Source organism: Hemicordylus capensis, chromosome 3, assembly GCF_027244095.1.
Source record: "Hemicordylus capensis ecotype Gifberg chromosome 3, rHemCap1.1.pri, whole genome shotgun sequence".
NCBI classification, from domain to species: Eukaryota; Metazoa; Chordata; class Lepidosauria; order Squamata; family Cordylidae; genus Hemicordylus; species Hemicordylus capensis.
The window spans coordinates 345306112-345314255 of NC_069659.1; the positions used below are offsets into that span (position 1 = coordinate 345306112).

Here is an 8144-nt window from a genome sequence, read left to right on the forward strand (position 1 = left end):
AAGACCTCCGGGCAGCATACATTGTGTTTTCCCATTTGATTGTCACAACCAAGGAAGACAATGCTGAGAGATAGCCGTTGAGCCAAGGAGGTCAGCTTTTGAACTTCATGGCTGAGTGGGGATTTGAACTCAGGTGTTCTCCCTATGAAAGTCCACCACTCTCTCCATTACACCACACTGGCTCTCTGACAGGTTGGTAACACTTCATCTCAAGGACTGACCCCTTGCTTTATACCTACCACCTCCATTGGTTAGCTGAGAGGGCATGCCCTCAGCTCTTGCCTGTGGGTTTCCCAGAGGCATCTGGTAGGCCTCTGTGTGAAGCAGGATGCTGGACTAGATGGGCCTTGGGTCTGATCCAGCAGGACTTTTCATATGTTCTTATGTTCATTGTATTGTATCATTTTGGCCCGGAATGAATCATGTGCGATTGGTACTGAACAGGGATTAGTGATAGTATAATGCAGGAAACAAATTCCTTTATTCAGAAAAGCCAGTGCAGAAAGAGGAAGTGAAACCACACCAATCTACGATATTACCCACAACTAGCAATGTTCACGAGCCACATTTTCTGTTAGATTAGCATCCAAGTCACCAGTGATGCACTATAAAAATAAGCCTGCAAAGATATTGGAGAGCTTAATGTTTTTTCTGTGCACTCTGGAGCTTCATTCAATTACACTTATTCTTCTGAATCCTTGATGTTGAATTAATAGCATAATTTCACAGACTGGTGACTTACAGCAACTCCTCTTGCTCTGCTTTATGATGGGAGAAAAAAGCCCTCAGGAAGTTGAATGAAGTCAGATTTTCGAAATGTGGGGATTCCACACACCCCCTCCGCTGGGCCCATATTTGAGACCAAACATGTGAAAAGTCCAGCTCCATCTTCACCAAATTGTTCGTAAGGATTCTTTGACGACAACCTTGCTATTAAGTTGGTACGGATATTTGGCTGTGAATATCCAAAGTCGAATTATTCGTACAGCCTCCTGGCTCCACTTCCCAGTACTCCCTGCAGGTTCCCCCAAATGTCACTGGTTTTGGCAGGCTCTGGTTCTCTTTAAGGGGCCCTCAGATGCTGCCCAAGGGTGCCTTGGGGTGAAGCTGGCCCTGCTTGCAAGTTTTTGTTCTGACACAAAGGAGGCAATCACAGAACGGTGACTCATGCAGAGTTGCAATGGAGAAGATTCCTAGGAGGGTGTGCAGTACCTGTCTTTGGACCAGAAACAAATGAAGAAGGCATGGTAAACTTACCCTCCCACATCAAAGGAGAAAAGAAGCCCTATTCACATGTTATGTTCAATACTCATAAAGTCTGTGTACATTGTCCACAGTACAGATCTGTACACAGGACTGTTATTCACATGTTATGTTGAACGGAGGTACAGGAGTACTCTTCCTAAAATGCCTAAAATGAACGCAGGTGCAGTCATTCATGCAAAAACATGTGCCTGTGTACAGTCATCTGTATATTGGTAGAGCATAATATTTGAATAGGGCTAAGGCCTCCTTGAAATTGAGCTTTGAGTCTCTAAAGACTCTAAAGAGTCTTCATGGAGGAGAGATCTATCAATGGCTACTAGTCGGAGGGCTGTGGGCCACCTCGAGCCTCAAAGGCAGGATGCCTCTGATTCCCAGTTGCAGGGGAGTAACAGCAGGAGAGAGGGCATGCCCTCAACTCCTGCCTACAGGCTTCCAGCGGCATCTGGTGGGCCACTGTGTGAAACAGGATGCTAGACTAGATGGGCCTTGGCCCTGATCCAGCAGGGCTGTTCTTATGTTCTTAAAGAACTATGGGAGCTGAAGCAGCGAGGTAGATGACGAGAGCGCAAGTTGATGAAGACTTGGTGCGAGTCTGATCGGGCACAACACAGAGCACATTTGACGATCTATGCTCTGGCAGTGCAGGCAGCAAAGAAGCAGTTCTTTTCTGTCTGCATTGCTTCTGCAAACTTACCTCCAGCTGAGTTGTCCAGGATTGTAGGGGGTTAGTATGTACCCACTCCCACTTGAATTTAAACTTGGAACCATTGGTTACTCGCTGTGACATTTTTAATGACTTTTTTGCGGATAAACTCTCTCACGTTCGGGCCGAGCTGGATTCCACAGTTACTGCAGAGTCTACTGTGGAGGTGTCCAGCAACTCCACTTATGGGATTAGATTGGATATTTTTCAGTTTGTGACTCCTGAGGAAGTGGACAAACTGCTTCAGACTGTGTGCCCTACAACCTGTCCCCTTGACCCTTGCCCAACTTGGCTTATCTAATCTGGTAAAAATTATAAATGCTTCTCAGAGGGAGGGCAGGATGCCTCCTTGTCTTAAGGAGGCTATTATTAGACCACTTTTGAAGAAACCTGCATTGGATCCCTTAAGAGTGTGCACGGAACTGGATGGCCCAGTATGTTCGGCCAAGTCCAGTCTGGCCCCCATCGAAACCGCCCTCCCCCCATTCTGGTCTGCATCCAGACACGTTCGTGATTTTTATTTTTTTTAAAAAAATTTAAAGTACCTTTAGCCCCTTGGGGGGGGGGGCTTCCTGTATGCTGTGTGTGTGTGTGTGTGTGTGTGTGTGTGTGTGTGTGTGTGTGCGCAAAAGGGTTCTCCTTCCCCCCCGCTGGCCTCTGAAGTTACTGCCGCGGCCCGGGAAATTGATCATTTTGGGCCTGTTCAGGCCTCTGTAGTGCACAGCTTTGGCCACTTCGGCCACCCCCATACATACGTAAATGACCCTTGCAAGTCCTGGCATGACCCAGGGCCTCGCAGAGGTCATTTGCACATGCACAGCAGCAGCCAAAATGGCAACTGCTGTGCACTACAGAGGCCCGAACAGTCCAAAAATGATCAATTTCTCAGGCCATGACATTTACTTCAAAGGCCGGCAGGGGAAAGGGGAACCCTCGCAGACACACACACCCCTGCAGCATACAGGAGGCCCCCCCGAAGGGGCTAAAGGTACTTTAAATTTTTATTTTAAAAATCGTGAAAAGTCTGGAGGTTCGGTTCCGGTCCAGCCAGAACCGGGTGGTGGTGGTTTGGTTCGATCCCAAACCCCTGACCCCCCGAACCTCCGGACTGAACTTCCAGACCGCCAGACCAGTCCACACATCCCTAGGATCCCTCAGAGTTAGCTTATTACAGACCTGCTTCTAACCTTCCATTGTTCGGCAAGTTGATCAGCTCCAGGCAGTTTTGGATGATGCAGATTATCTAGACCCATTTCAAACTGGCTTTTGTGTGGGCTATGGAGTTGAGACTGCCATGGTTGGCCTGATGAATGATCTCCAACTGGCTATCGAGTGTGATTCTGCTGATCCTCTGCGTCTTTCGATACTATCGACCATGGTATCCTTCTGGACCACCTGAGGGAGGGGGGATTGGGTGGCACTGTTTTACATTGGTTCGGCTCCTACCTCTCTAGTATATTCCAGATGGTGTTGCCTGGAACTGTTGCTCTGGAAAGTGAGAACTGAAGTGTGGGGTTCCACAAGGCTCCACACTGTCTCCAATGCTCTTTAACATCTATATGAAACTGCTGGGAGAGAACATCAAGAGGCTTGGTGCTGGGTGTCATCAATAAGCTGATGACACCCAGATCCACTTCTCCATGTTGACCTTATCAGGAAATGGCATATCTTCCCTAAATGCCTGCCTGGAGGCGGTAATGGGCTAGATGAGGGATAACAAACTGAAATTGAATCTAAATAAGACAGAGGTACTGAACTAATGGCACAGAGGGAAGTAAGTTGCCTAACAAGCAAGATGTTTTTGGTTCGAATCCCTGCTGGTTTGTTTCCCAGACTATGGGAAACACCTATATCGAGCAGAAGCAATATAGGAAAATGCTGAAGGTATCATCTGATACTGCATGGGAGATGGCAATGGTAAACCCCTCCTACCCAAGACAACCACAGGGCTTTGTGGTCGCTAGGAGTCAACACCGACTCAATGGCACACTTTTACTTTACTGACTTTAGGGGGTTGGGACCTGAGAGGTGGTTTAGATCTGCCTGTTCTGGATGGGGTTACACTCCCCCTGAAAAATCAGGTACGTAGTTTTGGAATGCTCCTGGACTCAAAGCTCTCCCTGGTTTCTCAGGTTGAGGCAGTGGCCAGGAGCGCTTTTTATCAGCTTTGGCTGATATGTCAGCTACATCTATTTCTAGAGGTAGAACTTAAAACAGTGGTACCTATGCTGGTAACCTCCAGACTTGACTACTGTAATGCGCTCTACATGGGTCTGCCTTAGTACATAGTCCAGAAAGTATAATTGGTACAGAATGCGACAGCCAGATTGGTATCTGGAACAACACAAAGGGACCAGATAACACCAGTGTTGAAAGAACTGCACTGGCGCTGATATATTTCCGGGTGAAATACAAAGTGCTGGTTATTACCTATAAAGCCCTAAATGGCTTGGGTCCAGGTTATTTGAGAGAATGCCTCCTTTGTCATGAACCCTGCCACCTTTTACGATCTTCTGGAGAGGTCCAGTTATGGTTGCCACCAGCTCATCTGGTGGCGACTCAGGACCGGGCTTTCTCTGTGGCTGCCCCAGAGCTTTGGAATGTGCTCCCTGCTGAAATTAGAGCTTCTCTGTTTGTTTTCAGGAAGACCCTCTTCTGTTCTCACAAGCTTTTAATTAGAATTAATTTTAATATTTTTAATTATTTGTTTTATATTGTTTTATATTGTGTTTTATGTATTTTAATCTGTGATTTTTAATATTAAAATTTGTACACCACCTAGAGATGTACATATCAGGTGGTATAAAATAGGATTAATCATCATCATCATCATCATCATCATCATCATCTTATAGTAATAATAATCTTTATTTATCCTGGACCCTTAGAAAGGGCCCGATAATGAAAGTACCAAATCCAGTCAATAACATCTGGTAGACTGTGTGGAAATAGTATAATAATTAATAATTATAAAACAGCTGGGAAAGCAGTGTCCTTCATGTGCTTGCAAAGGTGTGCAGTTGCTTTTGCTGGGAGGGTGACGGTGTTTGAAGACTAGCATTGCATAGATGTGTGCTTGCATGCTTCCTTCCTACCAGCTGCTCATCTTATATAATTGTCAAGAATCAGATATGGCAAAAACAATCTCAAGTATGCACAAGGAAATGTACCACCTGCCCCTAGAATTTCCTGCCCATCAGAAAGTGGGGGTGGAGGGAAAGGGCAATTGTTTTAGGTAACCCACTTTGGGGAGATAGTTGGTTAGGAAGCGGGATAAAGATGTAGTCAATTAATTAATTAATTAATTAATATTGTAATTGTATCCTAAGGGTCTGAACTGGGTTATCTTCTCAAGATTCTCCAAAGCTGTCAGGATAATGACAGTGTGACTTATATACCTCCTCTACTTCTATTGGGGCTTATATGGCTAAAATCCCACCGAGGGAGCTTAATCAGATTGGGGGCCCCATTAACTGTTCTCATATAGAGTCCTCAACATATTAATACGCGTTTCTGTGATGTATTGAAATGTGGTAGAACTCACCGGGGAGATAGGTATACAACGAAGAACAAAACAATTTTGCTTTCAAAGCATAGGTATAATTGGTACCTTAATTGCAGTCAACTTTACCTCTCTCAATATTATTAACCTTCTGATTTCCTCCAGTGTGGCAAGTGGGGGAAGATCATTCTTCAGTATATTCTCAAGAAGTAGATTAAATAATAGGCACAAATGAAGTTCAAATCTAGTACAAAAAATGCAGGAAAGATACGTCTTCCAGCTGTCTCACTAATATATCCCGAGTCTTAGATAGTTATCAGAGCCATCATTCGGCAGCCAAGACTTCAAATTATAGCAATTATGACAGTTTGTGCCAATAGCCAGGAGGTGGGGATTTTTTGATGTGGTTAAAAATAACATCTGTTTAAAAAATCCCATAAAAATTACATTTTGCTAATTTTCTGATAAGATAATGTTGAAGCTAGTCAGTGTGCTAGCTAGCGTCAGTTTTCAATTAGAGTCTTTTCCTTCTGGGCTTTTACCACCTTGTCTCTGGGATCCGATTCCATTCTGAGGAGTTCATTTGTTTTAACTTTCTTAATTAATTGTTTTGTATAGGTTTTGCCTTTCAAGCCGATATCAATCTTCCAGAATTATTAGCGCGTCTGATTGCCAAGGCGTGATACAAAGCGCAAGGCGGTTGAGTTGTTCTCTCTGTCACACGAAACAGGGCTCCCAGTTTAGCCTGCTAAACAAAATAATTGCACCTAATTTAGAGGGTAACAAATGACAAGACCCTTCCACCTGGGAGGCTTAAAAAAAAAAATTAAGTGCCCTGTCAGACTTGTCTGTAAAAGCTACTTACCTGGGCTCACCAGCAAAGAGAGAAAAATAAATGGTTTGCTTATCAAAAATGAGACCTGGAAGTTTGAGATTCTTCTATTCTCAAGGCCTTTAAAAAAAAATAATCAAACACAATCACATCGTATGCTTGCCTCCTTTGCAACAGGAGGAAAATTTGCAGGAAGGACCAAGAACCCTTGGGTAGCATCTGAGGATACAGCGCCCCAGGGGACCCATTGCTGATGCTTGCCTGTGCCCCAGGAGGATTTTCCTAGCCAACAAAGGGCAGTTGCTGGGTTGAATGGAATCCTCCCCATTACCATGGTGACAACAAAACCAAACCAAACCAAACAATCATATTGTGTTATGTATAAAATAAAATTTGATGAGGAATCAGTCCGTTCCTTTATCTATGTCAGGGGTTTCAGCAACCCAGATGTTGCTGGACTACAACTCCCATCATCCCCAGCCAAAATAAATACATAATACATTGAATTAATACTCTACATAATAATATTACCATTACAAGCATATCTCCTTAAACATTATCCTAATAATGTGACTAAGGATGGAATGTATCTCTCTCTATTTTTCTCAGGCATTCATGTCGCTAATCCCATGAGTGGCATCTCTTGCTAGAGTTCGTGAGCAGCTGCCCGGATAGCGATGGTGACAGGGGAGAAAATGGCAGTGGCGGCAGCTGGCAGGCTGGCGGGCAAAGATAGCAGTGGCGAATGGTGGCAGGTGGGTGGCTGGCCAAAGAAAATGGCGGCAGTGGCTGGCAGGCAGGAAGAAGACAATGATGACTGGGGCTGGCGGGGAGAAGATGGTTGGCGGGTGGGTGGGGGAAGGCGGCGGTGGGCGACGGAGAAGATGGCCATCAGAGGAGAGGGTGAGCAAAAAAGCAAAGATGGTGGGGGTGGGAGAGAAAGCAGCAGTGAACTAGAGGAATATTATATATTGTGCATTACAATACATCCCCATGATTCTTCTCAACTACATATCACAGGTTGGGAACCACTGATCTAAATCAGTGACAACAATATTTAAGAGTCCTTGCCCCAGAGCAGGGCCTTCAAGAACTCCGCTTGAAGCCTCCCTCCAGTTCAATGAGGTGCAATTGAGGAATACTCCTCTAGTCTGTAATGGGCCAGTCTGCTAACAAAAATGTCATGGGGAACTTCACACACTCTGCTGAGATAAAATAAATAAATAAAAGGCTTGTTCACACAATCATTAACCATCAATATAATTGACCACGGTATTCTTCTGGTGCGCCTGAAGGGGTTGGGAGTGGGAGGCATGTCTTTGCCGTGGTTCCATTCCTTCCTCTCAGGTAGTTTCCAGATGGTGTCGCTTGGAGACTGTTGCTTTTCAAATCAAGAAGAGTTCCACAAGGCTCCATACTGTCTCCAATGCTTTTTAACATCTACTGTACATGAAACCGCTGGGAGAGATCATCAGGATATTTGGTGCAGGGTGTTATCAGTATGCTGATCACCCAAATCTATTTCTCCATGTCAACTTCATCAGGAATGGCCTTACTTCCCTAAATGCCTGCCTGGAGGTGATAATGGGCTGGATGAGGGAGAACAAACTGCGGCTGAATCTAACCAAGATGGAGGTACTCATTGTGGGAGGATGAGACTCAGGAAGTGGTTTCGATCTGCCTGTTCTGGAAGGGGTTGCACTCCCCCAGAAAAAGTAGGTACGTAGCCTGGGAGTACTTCTGGACCCAAACCTCTCCAAGATTTCTCTGGTTGAGGCAGTAGTCAGGAGTGCTTTCCATCAGCTTCGGCTGTTTCACCAGCAACGTTCAGTTCTGTGGTG

The 8144-nt window shown here is 45.1% G+C and overlaps 1 long non-coding RNA gene across 1 annotated transcript; it reads right to left on the reverse strand.

Annotated features, from left to right (window-relative positions):
- Positions 1-462: 462 nt before the first annotated feature.
- On the reverse strand, positions 463-6595 carry LOC128351519 (uncharacterized). Its single transcript, XR_008319818.1, has 3 exons — positions 6337-6595; positions 5601-6219; positions 463-1216 (listed from the first exon to the last, which is right to left on the reverse strand). It is a non-coding gene; the product is annotated as an uncharacterized LOC128351519 (long non-coding RNA).
- Between the last annotated feature and the right edge of the window lie 1549 nt (positions 6596-8144).